A 20,630-nucleotide genomic window follows, 5' to 3' on the forward strand; every position below is an offset into this window, starting at 1 on the left:
ACTGAGCGACTTTCACTTTCACTATTACTGTATTATCGTGAATTTCTTCCTTTATGTCTGTTAGTGTTTGCTTTATATATTTAAATGCTCCTGTACTGGATGCATACTTGAGTATAACACCCTCTTCTTGTATTGATTCTTGTATTGATCCCTTTGTCATTATATGATGCCCTTCTTTGTCTTTATTATAAACTTTAAGAGCTATTTTGTCTGGTGTGAATGTTACTACTGCTGTCTTTTTATATCTTTTTTTCATCCCTTCACTTTTAGCCTGTGTGTGTCTTTAGCTTTGAAATGAATGTCTTGTATGCAGCGTATGGATAGGTTTTGTTTTTTTATCCAATCAGCCACCCCATGTCTTTTGGAGCATTTAGTCCATTGACATTTAAAGTAATTATTCACCAGTGTGTACTTATTACTATTTTATTGCTTGTTCTCTGGTTATTTTTAGTTCTTCTCTGTTCATTTATTTCGCTGTAGTTTGATTTTCATTAGTGATATGATTGTATTCTTTTCTTTCTAGTTTAGTATTGTAGTGTATTGACTTGTAGTTACTACAAGGTTCATAAATGTTAACCTATAAACTATATCTACTCATTTTAGACTGTTACTTTAAGTTCAAACACATTCTAAAAGATCTATGTTTTTTTGTTCCCCTCCTTCACATTTTGTGATGTCATATTTTGTATCTTCATGTTTATCCCTTCATTATTTTTTGCAGTTACACTTTTACATTTTTTTGTCTTTTAATCTTCATATTAGCTTATTTAAGTGTTTGAGCCTCAGCCCTTACTATGTATTTGCCTTTCCTAATAGAATTTTTCCTTTCCTTAGATCCTTACTTTTTGTTAGAGCAGTTTCTTTTCTGCTTAGAGAAGACCATTAACATTTTCTTTTAGGGTAGGTTTTGTATTGATGAACTGTTAATTTTGTTTGTCTGAGAAATTCTTTCTCTCTGTCTCAGTTCTGAATGATGGTATTGCTGGGTAAAGTGTTCTAGGCTGCAAATGTTTCCCTTTCAGCACTTTGAATATATCAGCACTCCCTCCTGACCTGCAAAGCTTTTGTAAAGATACCAGTTGATAACCTTAGGGAGCTTCCTTGCACATGACTTTGGTTTTTCTCTTGCTGCTTTTAGAATTCTCTAACTTTTGCCATTTTAGCTGTTATGTTTTGGTGTGGGTCTGTTTGAATTCATTTTGTTCTGGACACTCTATGCTTCCTGCACTTAAATGTAGTTTTTCAGGCTTGTGAGGATTTTAGCCATAATTTCAAATATTCTGTCTACCCCTTCTCTCTCTCCTTTCCTTCTGGGACCCCTGTAATGGGAGTATTGGTATGCTTGGTATTATCCCAGAGATATTTTAAGATATTTTAGCTTAAATCTCTCCCTCAGCATCTGCCACCCCCACCCTGGTGTGGAGCTGCACTGTGGGGCATGCAGAGCTGTGTGAACTTGGCATGTGCTGGTGCATGCCCTGTGGCGGTCCAGCTGCCATCAGAGATCAAGAATGTTTCTGAAGTGCTGTCGTTTTTGCATTCCTCCTTATCCCTTGTTCTGCTGTCAATTCCTTCTAGTACGTTTTTCATTTCAGTTATGGTATTCTTCAATTCTGACTGGTTGTTTTTAATATTTTCTAGTTCCTTGTTAAAAGTCTCACTGTGTTCCTCTAATTCAGTTAGCATTCTTATTACTACTGCTATGAACTCTTTATCTGGTAAGTTGTTTGTTTCTGTTTCATTATGTTTTCAGGGATTTTTCTCTTGTTTTTTCAGTTGAGACTAGTTTCCTGTTTTCTCATTTTGCTTAACTTTCTCTGTCTCTCTGAATTTAGGTGAAACAGTTAACAGTTACAGTCTTGTAGTGGTGTCTATATGTGGAAGCATCCCTATGCAGTCTGCCTGTGCCCAGTGGCTTTGGTAGGAGATCTGGATTTGACATGAACACAAGTCACATCTTACATCAGGGTGTGCTGGCAGCTATCACCTTGGTACGATGTGGGGCTGAAGATGGAGGGGTACTTGAGCCAGATCCAGGGGTGAGGCAAGGAGGCCCCTCTGCTCAGGGGTCATTACCTATCAAAGGAAGATCCAGGCCCTGGTCTCAAATTGTTGGAGCAGAAGCCCTGAGGGTCAGGTCCAAGCTGGCTCCACTCTCTTTAAATGTGACCTCCCCTCCATCCCAGCACCGGCATCCTTGGCCCTGGCAGGAGCAGTGCTGAAGCATGAGGACCATGAGGGCTCTCAGCTTGTGACAAGGTATGGGATGTGGTGGTCTAGCCTCAGATAATGGTCCAGGCTGCTTTTGATGTGCTGCCTATGCAAGCACCAGTAGTAGCTTCCTCAGCCCTGTTCAGACAGTGCTTCGGGCCTGAGTGTCTTCATCCCTCACATCTGATCTCTCCCTCAGCATCTGCCACCCCCACCCTGGTGTGGAGCTGCACTGTGGGGCAGGCAGAGCTGTGTGAACTTGGCATGTGTTGGTGCATGCCCTGTGGTGGTCCAGCTGCCATCAGAGATCAAGAATGTTTCTGAAGTGCTGTCTGTGTGAGCACCAGTAAGGGCTGCCATCATCCTGCTTAGATGCTACTTTAGGTCTGAGTTGCCTGTGCGTCCCAGGGCCCAGCTCTCTTCTTTGTCATGATGGCTCCTGCTTCAGTGTGGAGTTGTGCCTTACTACGTTGGGCTAAAGAGTTCACTGGGCTCAGGCTGGGGTGCACACAGGGCTGATCACAGGGAATCAGGCAGCCACCTTGGAGTTTTTAGTCTGGCTTCTCTGCCCTATCTCAGCAGCAAGCAAACATGCATGTGTTTCTCTTGAGTGGAGTCTGAGCTTCCTACCACCCTCCTGTTAGTTTCACCAGCATTCCAACCAGTCCAGGGGGCTCATCTTCCCACCTACCAGAAACTCCAAAACCCTTCCATTTCCTCCAGCCGGCTAGATGGGCTGAGCATGGGCCTGGGCCATCCAGAGCACCAAAGGGAACCTGAGCTCTTCTGCCTCCAAGCCATGTTTGAGGTCCTACTTACCCGGTTTGACCAGTGCAGCCAGGCCACAGAGGATGTCTGTGCCAGTGGAAGTGGTGGTTGCATAACCTGCGTGACTGCAGGAATAGTGGGCCCCTAGCCTCACTCCACACAGGCTCCTCTCCAGGCCTGCAGCCAGTCTGCCCAGCTACCTTGCCCAGGCCAGTGGAGGCACTGGCCTGGCTACAGGCCCCAGCAGGGCATCCTTGCAGGTGAAAAACAAGATCCACTCAGCAGCATTTAGCCCCAAGGGATCTGGACTCATGCCTTTCCTAGGGTGGGCCTACGGCTTCACTCTGGTTCCTGGGAGACAGAGCAGACACCACTCAGTATTATTATTAATACTGCCACCCAGGTTTTGGGTCAAGCAGAACAGCTTCAGCCCAAAGACTGGGGTGCCCAGTATGCGTCTTAAACTACTCACTCACCATGGTGGCTCCCCTCCCGAGTAATCTCACTTTTCCTCTGAGTCCCCTCCCAAGGGCACAGGTTCCAACCTGGTCATTTCTTGCCCCTTTGTACTTGATTTTATGGCTGTTTCTTACAGTCTTGGTCTCTTGGCCAGTTTCTAGTTAGTTTTCAGTGAGAATTGTTCCACATGTAGATGTATTTTTGAAGTGTTTGTGGGAAGGTGATTTCCACATCCTCCTACTTTGCCATCCTGATTGATCTTCCTGGTAGTTTCTATTTTCAGTTATTTGAGAAACCGTCTCACTGTTTTCCATAGTGGCTGCATGAATTTGCACTCCCACTAACAGTGTAATAGGGTTCCTTTTTCTCCACACCCTCACTAATGTTTGTTATTTGTGGTCTTTTTGATGATGGCCATTCTGACAGGTGTGAGATGATCTCGTGATTTTGATTGGCTTTTCTCCAATTAGTGATGCTGAATACCTTTTCAGGTGCTTATTGACCATCTGTATGCCTTATTTTAAAAAAATCTCTATTTTACACATCTCTTGGACTGCAAGGAGATCCAACCAGTCCATTCTGAAGGAGATCAGCCCTGGGATTTCTTTGGAAAGAATGATGCTGAAGCTGAAACTCCAGTACTTTGGCCACCTCATGCGAAGAGTTGACTCATTGGAAAAGACTCTGATGCTGGGAGAGATTGGGGGTAGGAGGAGAAGGGGACGACAGAGGATGAGATGGCTGGATGGCATCACTGACTCGATGGACGTGAGTCTGGGTGATCTCCAGGAGTTGGTGATGGACAGGGAGGCCTGGCGTGCTGCGATTCATGGGGTTGCAGAGTCGGACACGACAGAGCGACTGAACTGACTGACTGACTGTATGAGCTGTTTATATGTTTTGGATATAGCTCCTTATTGATCATGTCATTTGCAAATATTTTCTCCCATTCAGCAGGTTGTATTTTTGTTGATTCCCTTTGCTGTGCAAAAGCTTTTGAGTTGAATTAGGTTCCATTTGTTCATGTTTGCTTTTATTTCTTTTGCCTTAGACAGAATAAACAATGCTATGATTCATGTCAGTGTTCTGCCTATGTTCTTCTTTAAGAGTTGTGGTTTCCGGTCTTACGTTTAGGTCTTCAATCTCTTTTGAATATCTTTTTGTATATGGTATGAGGAAATGTTCTAATTTCTTTCTTTTACATGTAGCTGTCCTGTTTTACCAAGACTGCTTATTGAAGAGATGCCCCTTCCCCCAATATGCTTTCCTGCCTCCTCTGCTTTGATCAATTAACTGTAAGTGTGTGGGTTCATTTCTGGACTCTTCTGTCCCACTGATCCTCGTGGTTTGTGCCAGTACACACTGTTTTAATTTCCGTAGTTTTGTGTCGACAGTGTGGTCTGAAGTCAAGGAGCATGATCCCTCCACTCTGTTCTTCTTTCTCAAGATTGCCTTGGCTATTAGGAGTCTTTTTGCTTCTGTGCAAATTTTAGAATTACTTGTTCTAGCTCTACGAAAAATACCTTTGGTTTTTTGATAGAGATTGCATTGAATGTGTAGTTTGCCTTGGATAGTCTGATCAATTTAACAACATCCTTCCAGTCTATGAATTTATCTTTCCATCTGATTGTGTCATCTTCTATATTTTTAATCAGTGATCTTATTTTCATAAGAACTTATTTTCAGAAGACTATGAAGGCATTTTGTCATTTTCATTTTCTCATGTGTATGCACGGAAATATTCCACAGATTACATGACATATGATACAACAATAAATTAAACACAGAATATGAGAGTCTAGCTGTCTTCTATTGTCAGACTTTAAAGAGATTTACAAAAATGTCAGTAAAACACCTGCCACACATTTAACAGAATTGCTTCATGTATTATCTTCCACTAAACATTTTGTTTACATTAACATGTAATAGATTGATTGTTACTTCAGAATAAGTTTTTTTTTCTGAAAAGAATATGTGATTTTTATTTATTTATTTATTTTATGATCATTTCAGTTTTATTTTTTTAAATATAAATTTATTTATTTTAATTGGAGGCTAATTACTTTACAATATTGTATTGGTTTTGCCAATCAACATGAATCCACCACGGGTGTACACGTGCTCCCCATCCTGAACCCCCGTCCCACATCCCTCCCTATACCATCCCTCTGGGTCATCCCAGTGCACCAGCCCCAAGCATCCTGTATCCTGCATCGAGCCTGGACTGGTAATTTGTTTCATATATGATATTATACATGTTTCAATGCCATTCTCCCAAATCATGCCCCCCTCCCTCTCCCACAGAGTCCAAAAGACTGTTCTATACATCTGTGTCTCTTTTGCTGTCTCGCATACAGGGTTATCCTTACCATCTTTCTAAATTCCATATATATGTGTTAGTATACTGTATTGGTGTTTTCAGAATAAGTATTTAAATGTTTTCACTTCATTTTAAACATCACTAAATATCAATAGATAAGTTAAAACTCTTTGAGGTCCTCAATTTGTAAGAGTGTAAAGGAATCCAGAAAGCAAAGTTTGAAAATTATTGCCCTAGGTGTTGCCCTCATCTGTAAGGTTGAAGCTGGCTCCTACTCCGCTCCCATTCCAGCTGAAGGGAAGGGAGGCAGAGAAAGAGGAGGGAAAGCCGCTTTCAACAGGATGTTGCCCAGAACCTGCTCTCAGTGCTGCTTCTCACATCTCATTGGCCAGAATATCATCCCATGGCCATGCCCTGTAAGGAAAAAGACTGGAGTTTTGCAGCAGCAGCAAAGATTGCCAGCAGGCTCTCTGAAGCTAGGGGAGACATGAAATGGATCCTTTCCTCACAGTCTTCAGAAGGAACCAACCCTCCTGACACCTTGATTTAGGACTTCCAGCTTTCAGAACAGGAGAAGGCAATGGCACCCCACTCCAGTACTCTTGCCTGGAAAATCCCATGGACAGAGGAGCCTGGTAGGCTGCAGCTCATGGGGTCGCGAAGAGTCGGACATGACTGAGCGACTTCACTTTAATTTTTTACCTTCATGCATTGGAGAAGAAAATGGCAGCCCACGCCAGTGTTCTTGCCTGGAGAATCCCAGGGACGGAGGAGCCTTGTGGGCTGCTGTCTGTGGGGTCGCACAGAGTCAGACACAACTGAAGCGACTTAGCAGCAGCAGCAGCAGCTTTCAGAACTGCGAGATAATGAACTTCTATTATTTAACCACCCAGATTGTGGTATATTATGGAAGCCCTAGCAAACTGATACAGACAATGTACACCCATGGCTGATTCATGTCAATGTATGACAAAACCACTACAATATTGTAAAGTAATTAGCCTCCAATTAAAATAAATAAAATTTTAAAAAAACATAAAGTAGCTTAAGAAAACTGGCCACTCAGCTAGTGAAACAGCCAGACATGGCACAGGTGCATTGGAGGAAAGAAGCTTCAATGCTACAAACAAAAGTCTTTAACATCTGTATGTGTTGAACTAGCTTGTTGATGCCAAAACGGCATCTGAACATCACCCCACTAGGAGTCAGGCATATTTATACTTTTGCACATTGCTTTGTCTCTTCTCTGGCTCCCGGACTAAGCATAAATGCAGGAATTAGAAGTCTCCTTAAGGTCCCATTTATTTGCACTCAATTCCCTGTCAGGAATGTAATGGATACTAATATATTAACTGCTCTCTTAGTATAAACATGTTACATTAAACAAGCATAACTGAGCTTCCAAAGCAAAAATAAATAGACTCTTTCTGTACATGAGAATGTGTCTGGTAAGATGTTTTTCTTCTTCTTTGTGCTGTCATTTTAGAATCAATAATATTTTTTAACAAAGTAAGTTCTTTGTGGTTTAACCTTGTGAAATTGTTGATCATTCGTTAAGTCGAGTCCAACGCTTTGTGACCCATTGGACTACAGCACACCAGGTTTTCCTGCCCTTCCCTATCTCCTGGAATTTGTTCAAACTCATGTCTATTGAGTCGGTGATGCCATCCAACCATCTCATCCTCTGCTGTTCTCCTCCTACCCGCAATCTTTCCTAACATTAGGGTCTTTTTCAGTGAGTTGGGTCTTCGCATCAGGTGGCCAAAGTACTGGAGGTTCAGTATCAGTCCTTCCAATGAATATTCAGGGTTGATTTCCTTTAGGATTGACTCGTTTGATCGCCTTGCTGTCCAAGGGACTCTCAAGAGTCTTTTCCAGCACTACAGTTCAAAAGCATCAATTCTTTGGCACTCAGCCTTCTTTATGCTCCAACTCTCACATCCGTACATGACTACTGGAAAAGCCATAACCTTTGTTGGCCAAGTGATATCTCTGCTTTTTAATATACTGTCTAGGTTTTGTCATGGGAGAAGGCAATGGCACCCCTCTCCAGTACTCTTGCCTGGACAATCCCATGGACAGAGGAGCCTGGTGGTCTGCAGTCCATGGGAGTCGGACACAACTGAGCGACTTTACTTTCACTTTTCACTTTCATGCATTGGAAAAGGAAATGGCAACCCACTCCAGTGTTCTTGCCTGGAGAATCCCAGAGATGGGAGAGCCTGGTGGGCTGCCATCTATGGGGTTGCACAGAGTCAGACACTACTGAAACAACTTAGCAGCAGCAGCAGGTTTTGTAATAGCTTTTCTTCCAAGCAGCAAGCGTCTTTTAATATCGTGGCTGCAGTCACCATCCGCAGTGATTTTGGAGCCCAGGAAAATAAAATCTATTACTGCTTCCACTTTTCACCTATTTGTTTGCCTTGAAGTGACAAGACTGGATGACACAATCTTAGTTTTCTGAATGCTGAGTTTTAAGCCAGCTTTTTCACTCTTCTCTTTCACCTTTATCAAGAGGCTCTTTAATTCCTCTTTGCTTTCTGCCCTTAGAGTGGTATGATCTGCATATCTGAGGTTGTTGATATTTCTCCCGGCAGTCTTGATTCCAGCTTGTGATTCATCCAGCCTATCATGTTGCATGATGTACTCTGCATATAAGTTAAATAAGCCTGATGACAATATATAGCCTTGATGTAATCCTTTCCCAATTTTGAACAAGTCCATTGTTCCATGTCTGGTTCTAACTCTTGCTTCTTGACTTGCATACAGGTTTCTCAGGAGACAGGTAAGGTGGTCTGTCTCTTTAAGAATGTTCTATAGTTTGTTGTGATCCATGCAGTCAAAGGCTTTAGACTCTCTTTAAGAATTTTCTATAGTTTGTTGTGATCCATGCAGTCAAAGGCTTTAGCATAGTCAATGAAGTAGAAGTAGATGTTTTTCTGGAATTTCCTTGCTTTTTCTGTGATCCAACAGATGTTGGCAATTTGCTCTCTGGTTCCTCTGCCCTTTCTAAATCTAGCTTGTACATCTGGATGTTCTTGGCTCACATACTGTTGAAGCCTAGCTTGAAAGATTTTGAGCATTACCTTGCTAGCATGTGAAATGAGTGCAATTGTGTGGTAGTTTGGGGTTGGAATGAAAACTGACCCCCTTTCTTTGAGGTTGGAATGAAAACTGACCTTCTCCAGTCCTGTGGCCACTGCTGAGTTTTCCAAATTTGCTGACATGTTGGGTGCAGCACTTTAACAGCATCATCTTTTAGGATTTTAAATAGCTCAGCTGAAATTGTATCGCCTCCACTAGTTTTATTCATAGTAGTGTTTCCTAAGCATTCTTGATATACATATACCTTGTGAATTGAGCTTCATAGTAAGCATTTTTATGCTGGTTTTACTTATAAGTAAATTATTATGTAAATTATAATTTCACCTAAGCCAGCATAAAGATGCTTACCACGTAGCTCACTTCACAAGGTATATGTTATCAAAGAATCAAGTTGCAGACTTAAACACATATAATTTTTGTTAGTTACACCTCAAAGCTAGAAAAGAAAAGGAAAAATGTTTACCATGTAATCAGCTATAAAAAGCAGGTCAATTGTAAACTGACCAGGTACCAGTGGCCAATGTGGGGGTTCATTCAGTGGTCTGTCATTCAGGACTCTGAAAGAATTGCAGTTAACTTGATGCATGATCATACACTGCCTTCGTATATAATTGAAGTATTCCCTTTACTAATTCCTCAGATGAATTAGCATTTATAGAAGCCCAGAGAATCATTGGAGTAGTATGGGAGGGATAGATAGTTAAGGTTGCAGCATCTGTGGCAGCATGACACCATGGGAAGATCGTGAGCCTGGAGGTAAAGCTATTTAAGTTCTTGTCTTGGCTCTGCCACTACCAAGCTGTGTGCGGTACAGGCCAAGAACTTCATCTCTCTGGGCCCTGCTTTCTCCATATGCAAACAGACGTGACTGGAGCGTAGAATTTCTCACATTCGTGGCTTCTGTTGAAATGTTCTCCTGAATGTAAGCTCTCAGATATTATAATGTATCTGTTTTTCTCAGAGCCAGAAATAGGGAAAACATTTTTAAAAGAGCTTAGTTTGGGTCTTCACTGTTGGCAAATAAAAGGAGGAATGGACAAATGTTTGTTGGGTGTCTGCTTGTTTAGTTTAGCCCATAATTGACTTGGAAAAACTCAATTACTATGTGAATAATTTATATCGTTTCCAAAGTTTGCTTTGGTTTTCTATTGGTAATTGAGATTGTGGAGGAAAAAGTAGGTGTCTAGCTTCGATTCCCTTTATGCATGATTCTAGCAAAATATCTTTAACAGAAAAGCAGGTTTATGGTAGAGCATTTCCAGTTTAGAATTTTTTATTTTCCTACTCTTTTAGTCAGAACTGAAAATCCTAAACGTTAATGTTCCTTTTAGTTAAATGGAGAGATTTTCTGGCTAGGTATTCTGTATTTCCTAAAGTTCACTATATCAGTTTCTTTTAAAGCATCACCGGTTCTTGGCACTCAGTTTAGGCACTGTTATAAACATAATTCTTGGCTGTACACATTGTAATAGCAGAAGTATATATCCACCAAGATGTACAAAGTCCTGGTTCCAGGCTAGGATAGTGGGAATAAAATAAGTGAACAGTGTTCTCCATTTAGGATTGTCACAGACAAAAGGCTTAATGCTTTCACTCGAGAAAAGTCTTTCGCTACCAGAGGGTTAGTTTGCCCATTTGAAGTCGAGAAATATTGTACTTAGGTAACTTTTCAGTAAAATTAATATACTTGGAAGTGTATATGCTTCATTTCTGAGTTGTGGGCTTTTGTGGTTTTCATTACGGATTGTTTTTTATATCTGGTTCAATAGTAAAGGAAAGCACCCTGTGGCAACTATACCACATAAAAAATACCAAGAGAAGCATATGGAGTAAAGAAACTCTTCAAGAAACAATCAAACAGATCCAGGGCATTTTATGGGAACAGAAAAAAAGTGAGAACTTTGACTCTTTATATTTTCATTTGTTCGTGTCTTGTTTTATAGCCTTTCTAATTCAACTTGCCTTCTGTGCTACTCAATGGCATGAGTACTTATAAAGTTTACCATTAAAGCTGAACATATACTTAATTTTTAAAGACATGTGTCTTCTCAAGAAGCCCTTCCAAATTATAGCACACTGTAATTTGTTATATCTGCTCTGTGTTCAATCAAAGAGAAGTGTTTATCTGAGAGATTTCTCAATTTTTACCTAAATTATTAATTTTCACACACCTGAAGGCATTTGGCAACAGAATTGTAATGTTCATTCACATTAATCTATTTTGAAAATGTTTAAAGAGATATGAGCCCCCTAATCTCCATATCAGCGCTACCCACTAATGACGGCTCTCCGGGTTCTTGCTTTAGAAAACATTTGGTTCATTTTGTGAAGGAAACAATCTGAGACTTTGCCTCATCTGCTTGACCTTTTATTCCTTAAAGCTTGGAAGGATGAATGGTGAGGGTGCTTTGCTAAATGAGAATAGAAAGGTTAACTCTGAAAATTGTCAAAAGAACATCATGTCTTCATGGAAAAGTGAGACAAAAATTGTGATCAGGAAACTGTAGACCTTAGACAAAGAGTAACATTTTTTATTTCCAAACAAAGTTTCGTACTCTTCTTAAATTAGTAAAATACACAACCCAGTGAATTCTTTTTCATGTGAACCCTTTGGTCTCCCATCAAACATCCACTACTTTTTTTTATTCATTCAACTATTTTTTGCAGTTTTATTGGGAAATAATTGACATGCACTGCAGTATAACGTTTAAAGTGTATAACATGATTTGATTTACATAGATTCTGAAATGATAACAGTAGATCAAGTTAACATTCATCAGTTCATAGATATACTAAAGGGGCTTCCCAGATGGCGCTAGTTGGTAAAGAACCTACCTGCCAATGCAGGAGACATGAGATGTGGGTTCAGTCCTTGGGTTGGAAAGATCCCCTGGAGGAGGGCATGGCAACCCACTGCAGTTTTCTTGCCTGGAGAATCCCCATGGATAGAGAAGTCTGGTGGGCTATAGTCCATGGGGTCACCCAGAATCGGACATGACTGAAATGACTGAACATCCCAAAAGAAAAAAAATTCACCTTGTAATGAGAACTCTTGGGACCTGCTCTTTTAACAAATTTCCTATATATCATACAGTAGTGTTAACTGTATCATGTAGCTTACATTCCTAGTACTTACTTATAACTGGAAGTTTGTACAGTTTAATCAATTTCTTCCCACTTACCCCTTCTCCTCACCCCATCACCACCCGCTCTAATAACCAGCCTGATCTCTGATCTTTTTGTATGAGTTCGGTATGTTTGTTTTTTAGATTCCATAAGTGAACTCATATAGTGTTTGTTTTGCTGATTTATTTCACTCCCTGGTAGCTCAGATGGTAAAGAATCTGCCTGCAATGCAGGAGACTCTGGTTTGATCCTTAGGGCAGGACAATACCCTGGAGAAGGGAGTGGCTACCCACTCCAGTATTCTTGCCTGGAGAATTCCATGGACAGAGGAGCCTGGCAGGCTACAGTCCATGGGATCACAAAGAGCAGAACACAACTGAGCAACTAACATACCTTCAAGGTCCATCTGTGTTGTTACAAATGGTAGAATCTGTTCGTTTTTAATGGCTGACTAATAGTCCATTGTATTTCTATAATACTACATCCTCTTTATCCAAATCCGTTGATGGACATTAGCTTGTTTTCATGTCTTAGCCACTGTAAATAATGTTATGAACCTAGGGGCTACAGATATCTGATTTAATGTTCTCATTTTCTTTGGATATATTCCCAGAAGTGAAATTGCTGGATCATATAATAGCTCTATTTTTAATTTTTTGAGGAAATTTTGTACTGTTTTCCATAGTGGCTGCTCCAATTTAAAATCCTACCAATATCACTCAGGGTTCCCTTTTCTCCACATCCATACCAATATTTGTTGTTTCTTGTCTTTTGGATAAAGACCATTATAAGAAGTGATATCTTTTTTTTTTCTTTTTTTTAAGCAGGGACATTGTCTTTAATATAGTTGGAATTAAAAAGTCACTTAGTAAAATGTTTACGAGTATTGGTTTTTATCACATCAAAAAAGCTGACATGCAGGTCAAAGTTGTTTCCCCATAGGAAGTAAGAAGCTATGTGTTAAAGCCCATGGCACTGGCCCTCCTGCCAGGTGGCTCTGCAAGGGGCTGCTGCAGAGAACACACTTAAAACAACTCTTGACGTATCAAAGAAAGGTGTCAAAATAATCATGATTATTATCATGGGGTGATTTGAGAGAACATTGAAACATGTATATTATCATATGTGAAACGGATCGCCAGTCCAGGTCTGATGCATGAGACAGGGTGCTCAGGGCTGGTGCACTGGGATGACCCTGAGGGATGGGATGGGGAGAGAGGTGGGAGGGGGGCTCAGGATGGGAAACACATGTACACCCATGGCTGATTCATGTCAATGTATGGCACAAACCACTACAATACGGTAATTAGCCTCCAATTAAAAGAAATTAATTTAAAAAAAAGAAGTGATATCTCAGTGTGGTTTTAATTTGCAATTCTCTAATGACTAGTTATATTGAGTACCTCTTCATGTGCCTATGGCCATTTGTATACGTTATTTGAAAAAAAAAAAAAAAACATATTTTGAGTTTTTTTGCACATTTTAAAATTGGATTACTCAATGTTTTACTACTGAATTGTATGAATTCTTTTTATATTTTATAAATAATAGATACATGGTTTGCAAATATTTTGCTATTCCATAGACTTTCTTTTCATGTTGTTGATAGTTTCTTTTGCTATGCAGAAGCCTTTTAGTTGATGTAGTCCCACATTTTTATTATTGCTTTTGTTGCTTGTACTTTGGGTATGATTTCAAAAAAACATATTAAGAAGACTCATATCATGAAGCTTTTTTTGCTATGTTTTCTCCTAGAAGTTTCATGGTTTCAGTTCTTACTACTTAGTACTTAATGGATTTAAGTATTTCACCCATTTTGAGTTAATTTTTGTGAGTGGTATAAGATAGGGGTCAAATTTGATTCCTTTACATGTGAATATCCTCTTTGGGACTTCCCTGGTGGCTCAGACAGTAAAGCATCTGCCTACAATGAGGGAGACCCGGGTTCAATCCCTGGGTCGGGAAGATCCCCTGGAGAAGGACATAGCAACTCACTCCGGTATTCTTGCCTGGAAATTGCATGGACGGAGGAACCTAGTAGGCTACAGTCCATGGGGTCGCAAAGAGGCAGACGTGACTGAGAGACTTCACTTTCATTTTCTATCCTCTTTGCCCACCAGCATTTATTGAATAGACTTTCTGTTTTCCATTGAGTATTCTTGGCTCCGTTGTCAAATATTCAGTTCAGTTGCTCAGTCGTGTCTGACTCTCTGCGACGCCATGTACTGCAGCACGCCAGGCCTCCCTGTCCATCACCAACTCCCGGAGTTCACTCAAACTCATGTCCATTGAGTTGGTGATGCCATCCAACCATCTCATCCTCTGTTATCCCCTTCTTCTCCTGCCTTCAATCTTTCCCAGCATCAGGGTCTTTTCTAGTGAGTCAGTTCTTCGCATCAGGTGGCCAAAGTATTGGAATTTCAGCTTCAACATTGTCAAATATTACTTGACCTTGTATGATTTATGATGTTGGCCAGGTGCTTGTCATTTATGGCTTTTATTATGTTGAGATATGTTCCTTCTGTGCCTATTTATTAGTTATGTGCTGGATTCTGTTCCACTGGATTCTTCGTGTTTTTTTAATGCCCTTACCACACTCCTTTAATTAAAGCTTTAATAGATGGGGAAACAGTGGAAACAGTGTTACACTTTATTTTTCTGGGCTCCAAAATCACTGCAGATGGTGACTGCAGCCATGAAATTAAAAGATGCTTACTCCTTGGAAGGAAAGTTATGACCAACCTAGATAGCATATTCAAAAGCAGAGACATTACTTTGCCAACAAAGGTTCATCTAGTCAAGGCTATGGTTTTTCCTGTGGTCATGTATGGATGTGAGAGTTGGACTGTGAAGAAGGCTGAGCGCCAAAGAATTGATGCTTTTGAACTGTGGTGTTGGAGAAGACTCTTGAGAGTCCCTTGGACTGCAAGGAGATCCAACCAGTCCATTCTAAAGGAGATCAGCCCTGGGATTTCTTTTGAAGGAATGATGCTAAAGCTGAAACTCCAGTACTTTGGCCACCTCATGCGAAGAGTTGACTCATTGGAAAAGACTCTGATGCTGGGAGGGATTGGGGGCAGGAGGAGAAGGGGACGACAGAGGATGAGATGGCTGGATGGCATCACTGACTCGACGGACATGAGTCTGAGTGAACTCCGGGAGTTGGTGATGGACAGGGAGGCCTGGCGTGCTGCGATTCATGGGGTGGCAAAGAGTCGGACACGACTGAGCAACTGATCTGATCTGATCTACTTTATAAAGCTGTAGCTTTATAGTAGAGCTTGAAATTAGGAAGTGTGATACCTCCTTCTTTGTTCTTCTTTATTATTTTGGCTATTCAGGGTTTTTGGTGATATTTTTAGAATACTTTAAGATACTAATTTTAGAAGTGTTTTTTGTGTTTCTGTAAAAGTGTCATTAAAATCTTATTTCTCAATTTTTATTGAAATATAGTTAATTTACAATGTTTTGTTAGGTTTAGATATACAGCAAAGTGATTCAGGTGTGTTTGTATATATGAACACACATATAGATATATAAAATTTTTATTTATATGTAATATAAATATATTTAGATTATTTTCCATTACAGTTTATTATAAGATATTAAGTGTGGTTCCCTGTGCTATACCATAGGTCCTTTTTGGTTATCTATTTTGTTTGTATATAGTAGTGTGTATATTTTAATCCCAAGCTCCAGGGATTGCATTGAATCTATAGATGGCTTTTGGTAGTACTGACATTTCAACAATATTAATCTTCCAGTCCATGAACATAAATACCTTTCCATTTATTTGTGTCTCCTATTTCTTTCATCAATAAAAATGTAATTTTCAGAGTAGAAATTTTTTACCTCTTTGGTTAAATTTATTCCTAAGTATTTTATCATTTTTAATGCTATTATAAATGGAATTGACATATTTTTCATAAAATTGTTAGTGTGTAGAAATGCTACTGATTTTTGCATGTTAATTTTGTACCCTGCAACATTACCAAATTCACTGATGAGTTCTAACAGGTTTTTGGTGAAATTTGTAGGATTTTCTATGTATAAAATCATGTCATCTGCAAATAGAGACAGTACGACTTCTTCCTTTCCAATTCTGATACCTTCATTTTTCTCTCCCAACTGCTCTAGCAAAGACTTAACAGTTCTATATTGATTAGGTGTGATGAGAGTGGGCACACTTGTTCTGTTCCTGATTTTAGAAGAAAAGCTTTAAACTTTTCACCATTGAGTATAATGTTGGCTGTGGGCTTGTCATTTGTGGTCTTTTATTATGTTGAGATATGTTCCTTCTAGACCTAATTTGTTAAGTGTTTTTTTATCATGAACAGATGTTAAGTTTTGTCAAATGCTTTTCTGTATCTATTGAGATTATCATATGATTCTTTTCTTCCATTTTATTAATGTAATGTATCACATTGATTTGCATATGTTGAGCAATCCTTTCATCCCAGGATAAATTCCACTTGATCAAGGTGAATGATTCTTTTAATGTACTGCTAAATTTGGTTTTGCTAGTATTTTATTGAGACTTCTTGCAACTGTTGGGCATAGTTTTATTGTAGTGTCCTTATCTGACTTTGATGTCAATCAGATATCAGGATATCTGATTATCAGGAGAATGCTGGCCTTGTAAAGTGAGTTTGGAAGTCTTCCCTCTTCAATATTTTGGAAGAGTTTGAGAATAATTTTATCTTAATTATTCTCTAAATGTTTGGTAAAATTCACCAGTGAAGCAGTCTGGTCCTGGGTTTTCCTTCACTGGGAGGTTTTTGATTACTGATTCAATATCCTTCCTAGTAATTGGTCTGTTCAATTTTCTATTCCTGATTTAGTCATGGTAGGTTGTATGTTTTCTAAGATTTTTTCCATTTCTTCTAGATTATCCAGTTTGTTAGCATATAGTTGTTTACAGTAGCATCTTATGATTCTTTTTATTTCTGTTTATATCAGTTGTGATGTCTTCTTTTTCATTTACAATTTTGATTTAGGTCTTCTCTCCTTTTCCTTGGTTAGTTTACCTTAGAGTTTGTCGGTTTTATTTCTTTTCAAAGAACCAACTTTAAGTTTGCTTAATGTTTTCTATTCTTCTGTTCTCTATTTCCTTAATTTCTGCTTTAATCTTTATTTCCTTCCTTCTGCTAACTTGAGGTCACCTTATTTTTCTAGTTCCTAAGGAATAGAATTAGGTTGTTGGGATCATTCCTGCTTTTTAGTGTAGGTGTTTATTGCTACAAACTTTGCTCTTATAACTGTTGTTTCTGCATCGCATAAGGTCAGGTATGCTGTGTTTCCATTTTAATTTGTCTCAAAACTTTACTGTCTTTAATTTCCTCTTCAATCTGTTGGTTGTTCAGTAAAGTGTTTAATTTCTATGCATATATGAACCTTTTCCAGTTTACCTCTTGTTATGATTTCAGTTTGCTTGAAGAATTGTTTCATGGCCTAACATTTGGGCTGTCCTAAAAAACAGTTCCATTTGCACTTAAGAATATGAATTCTGCTGTTGTTGACTAGAATGTTCTATATATGTCTGTTATATTATTTGATCAGTTCAGTTCAGTCGCTTAGTCGTGTCTGACTCTCTGCGACCCCATGGACTACAGCACGCCAGGCTTCCCTATCCATCACCAACTCCTAGAGCTTACTCCTGTCCATTGAGTCTGTGATGCCATCCAACCATCTCATCCTCTGTCGTCTCCTCCCGCCTTCAATCTTTCCCAGCATCAAGGTCTTTTCAAATGAATCAGTTCTTCACATCAGGTGGCCAAATATTGGCGTTTCAGCTTCAGCATCAGTCCTTCCAATGAATATTCAGGAATGATTTTGTTTAGGATGGACTGGTTAGATCTCCTTGCAGTTCAAGGGACTCTCAAGAGTCTTCTCCAACACCACAGTTCAAAAGCATCAATTCTTCAGTGCTCAGCTTTCTTTAGAGTCCAACTGTCACATCCATACATGACTACTGGAAAAACCATAGCTTTGAATAGATGGACCTTTGTTGGCAAAGTAATGTCTCTGCTTTTTAATATGCTATCTAGGTTGGTGTGTAATGTTTAAATTCAGTTTATTATCTTTCTGAATGATCTATCCATTGTTGACAGTAGAGTATTAAAATCACAAACTGTTATTGTATTCATGTTTATTTCTCCTTTTAGCTTTATTAGTTTTGTTTTATGCATTTAGGTACTTTTTTGGGTGCACAGATATTTACAATTGCTATAACATGATGTTGTTATTTACCTTTTTTATTATGTAATATGTAATGGCCTTTTTTAAGAAAAACTGTTTTTAAAGTTCATTTTGTCTGATGTAAGTATAGCTCCCCCTGCCTTATTTGTAGACAGTGGGATATTACCATTTGCTTGAAATGTCTTTCTCCATCCCTTCTCTCTGTTTATGTCTTTATGGTAAAGGGACTCTCTATAAGGTAGTATATTTTTGGATCTTGTTTTCCTATCTATTTAGCCATTCTGTCTTTTTTTTTTTTTAAGATTTATTTATTTATTTTTATTTGGGTGGGTCTTTGTTGCTGCATGGGCTTTCTCTAGTTGTGGTAGGGGAATCGGGGAGGGAAGGGTGTGGAGCAGGGCTGCTCTTTGTTGCAGGTATGGCCTTCTCGTTGCCGTGGCTTCTCTTGCTGCAGAGCACCAGCTCTAGGCAGGGGCCTCAGTAGTTGTGATGCACAGGCTCAGTTGCTTCGTGGCGTGTGGGATCTTCCTAGGACAGTGATCAAACCCATGTCCCCTGCATTGACAGATGGATTTTTAACCACTAGACCACTAGGGAGGCCCCATTCTGTGTCTTTTGATTGGAGAATTTCATATGTTAGTAACTATTGATAGGCAAGAATTTACTATTGCCATTTTGTTATTGTTTTCTGATTGTTTTGTAGATCCCTTGTTCCTTGTTTCTTATCCTGCCATCATTTTGCATATTTTGATGTCTTTTGGCATCAGTATTCTTTGACTTCTTTTTCTTGTTCTTTTGTTCAGTTGTTACAGGTCTTTACTTTATCATTGCCATGAAGATTACCTAAAATATCTTAAAATTATAACGCTTGATTTTAAATTGATAACAACTTCATTTCAGTTGAAGTCCTAAACTTTACACTTTTTCTTCTCCTACCCCTCACATTTTAGATTATTGTTGTTAAAATTTGCATATTTTTACATTACATGTAACTAAGAAGGCTTTTTTAGTTTTAGGTGGCTCAGACGGTAAAACATCTGTCTACAATGCAGGAGACCCGGGTTCAATCCCTGGGTTGGAAAGATCCCCTGGAGAAGGAAATGGCAATCCACTCCAGTACTATTGCCCGGAAAATCCCATGAACAGAGGAGCCTGGTAGGCTACAGTCCATGGGGTTGCAAAGAGTCGGATATGACTGAGCGACTTCACTACACTTTTAGTGTTTAATTTTATTGTACACTACCATTACTATATTATAGATTCTAACTTTTGCTATTTATCATAGCTAGTGATTTTTATGCTAAACTTTTTATGTTTCCATAAGTGGAATTGTTGGATTATTTAGTACTATTTTTTGTTTGCTGAGGAACCCCTATACTGTTTTTGACAAGTGAAGAAGTGAAAGTTGCTCAGTCGTGTCCGACTCTTTGCAACTCCATGGACTATACAGTGCACGGAATTCTCCTGGCCAGAACACTGGAGTGGGTAGCCTTTCCCTTCTCCACGGGATATTCCCAACCCAGGGATCGAACCCAGGTCTCCCTCATTGCAGGTGGACTCTTTACAAGCTGAGCCACAAGGGAAGCCCAAGAATACTGGAGTGGGTAGTTTATTCCTTATCCTTTTTGACGATGGATGCACCAATTTCCAGTAGACAAGGGTTCTCTTTTCTCCACATCCTCATCAGCACTTGTTTTTTGTGGTCCTTTTTGATGATAGCCATTCAGACAGGTGTGCAGGTATTTCATTGTGATTCTGATTTGCATTACTCTGATTAGTGATGTTAAGTATCTTTTTCATGTTCCTATTAGCAATCAGTATGTTTGGAAAAATGTTCGGGTTTTTTGCCCATTTTTGGTTGAATTGTTTGCTTTTTTAATATTTAGTTGTGTATGAGCTCTTTATATATTTTAGATATTAACCCCTTTGTGGTCATCATTTACAAATATTTTCCCTCATTCTACAGGTTGTCTTTTCATTTTGTTAATAGTTTCCTTTGCCACTTTAATTAGATCCTCGTTGTTTGCTTTTGCTTTTGTTTTCCTTTGTGTTAGGAAGCAAATGAATATTACTATGATTTATATCAAGGAGTATTCTTATATTTTCTTCAAGGAATGTTATGGTTTCTGGTCTTACCTTTTGGACTTGAATTCATTTTGAGTTCATTTTTGTATATGATGTGAGGAAACATTCTAATTCCATTCTTTTACCTATAGTTGTTCAGTTTTCTCAGCACTACTTATTGAAAAGATTGTCTTTTCCCAATTGTAAATTCTTGCCTCCTTTGTTATAGATTAGTTAACCATAAGTGTGTGAGTTTACTTCTGGATTCTCTATTCTTTTCCTTTTGATCTATTTGTGTGTTTTTGTGCCAGCACTATACTTTGCCGGCAAAGGTCCATAGTCAAGTCTATGGTTTTTCCTGTGGTCATGTATGGGTGTG

Source organism: Bos mutus, chromosome 2 (genome assembly GCF_027580195.1).
Source record: "Bos mutus isolate GX-2022 chromosome 2, NWIPB_WYAK_1.1, whole genome shotgun sequence".
Classification (NCBI taxonomy): domain Eukaryota; kingdom Metazoa; phylum Chordata; class Mammalia; order Artiodactyla; family Bovidae; genus Bos; species Bos mutus.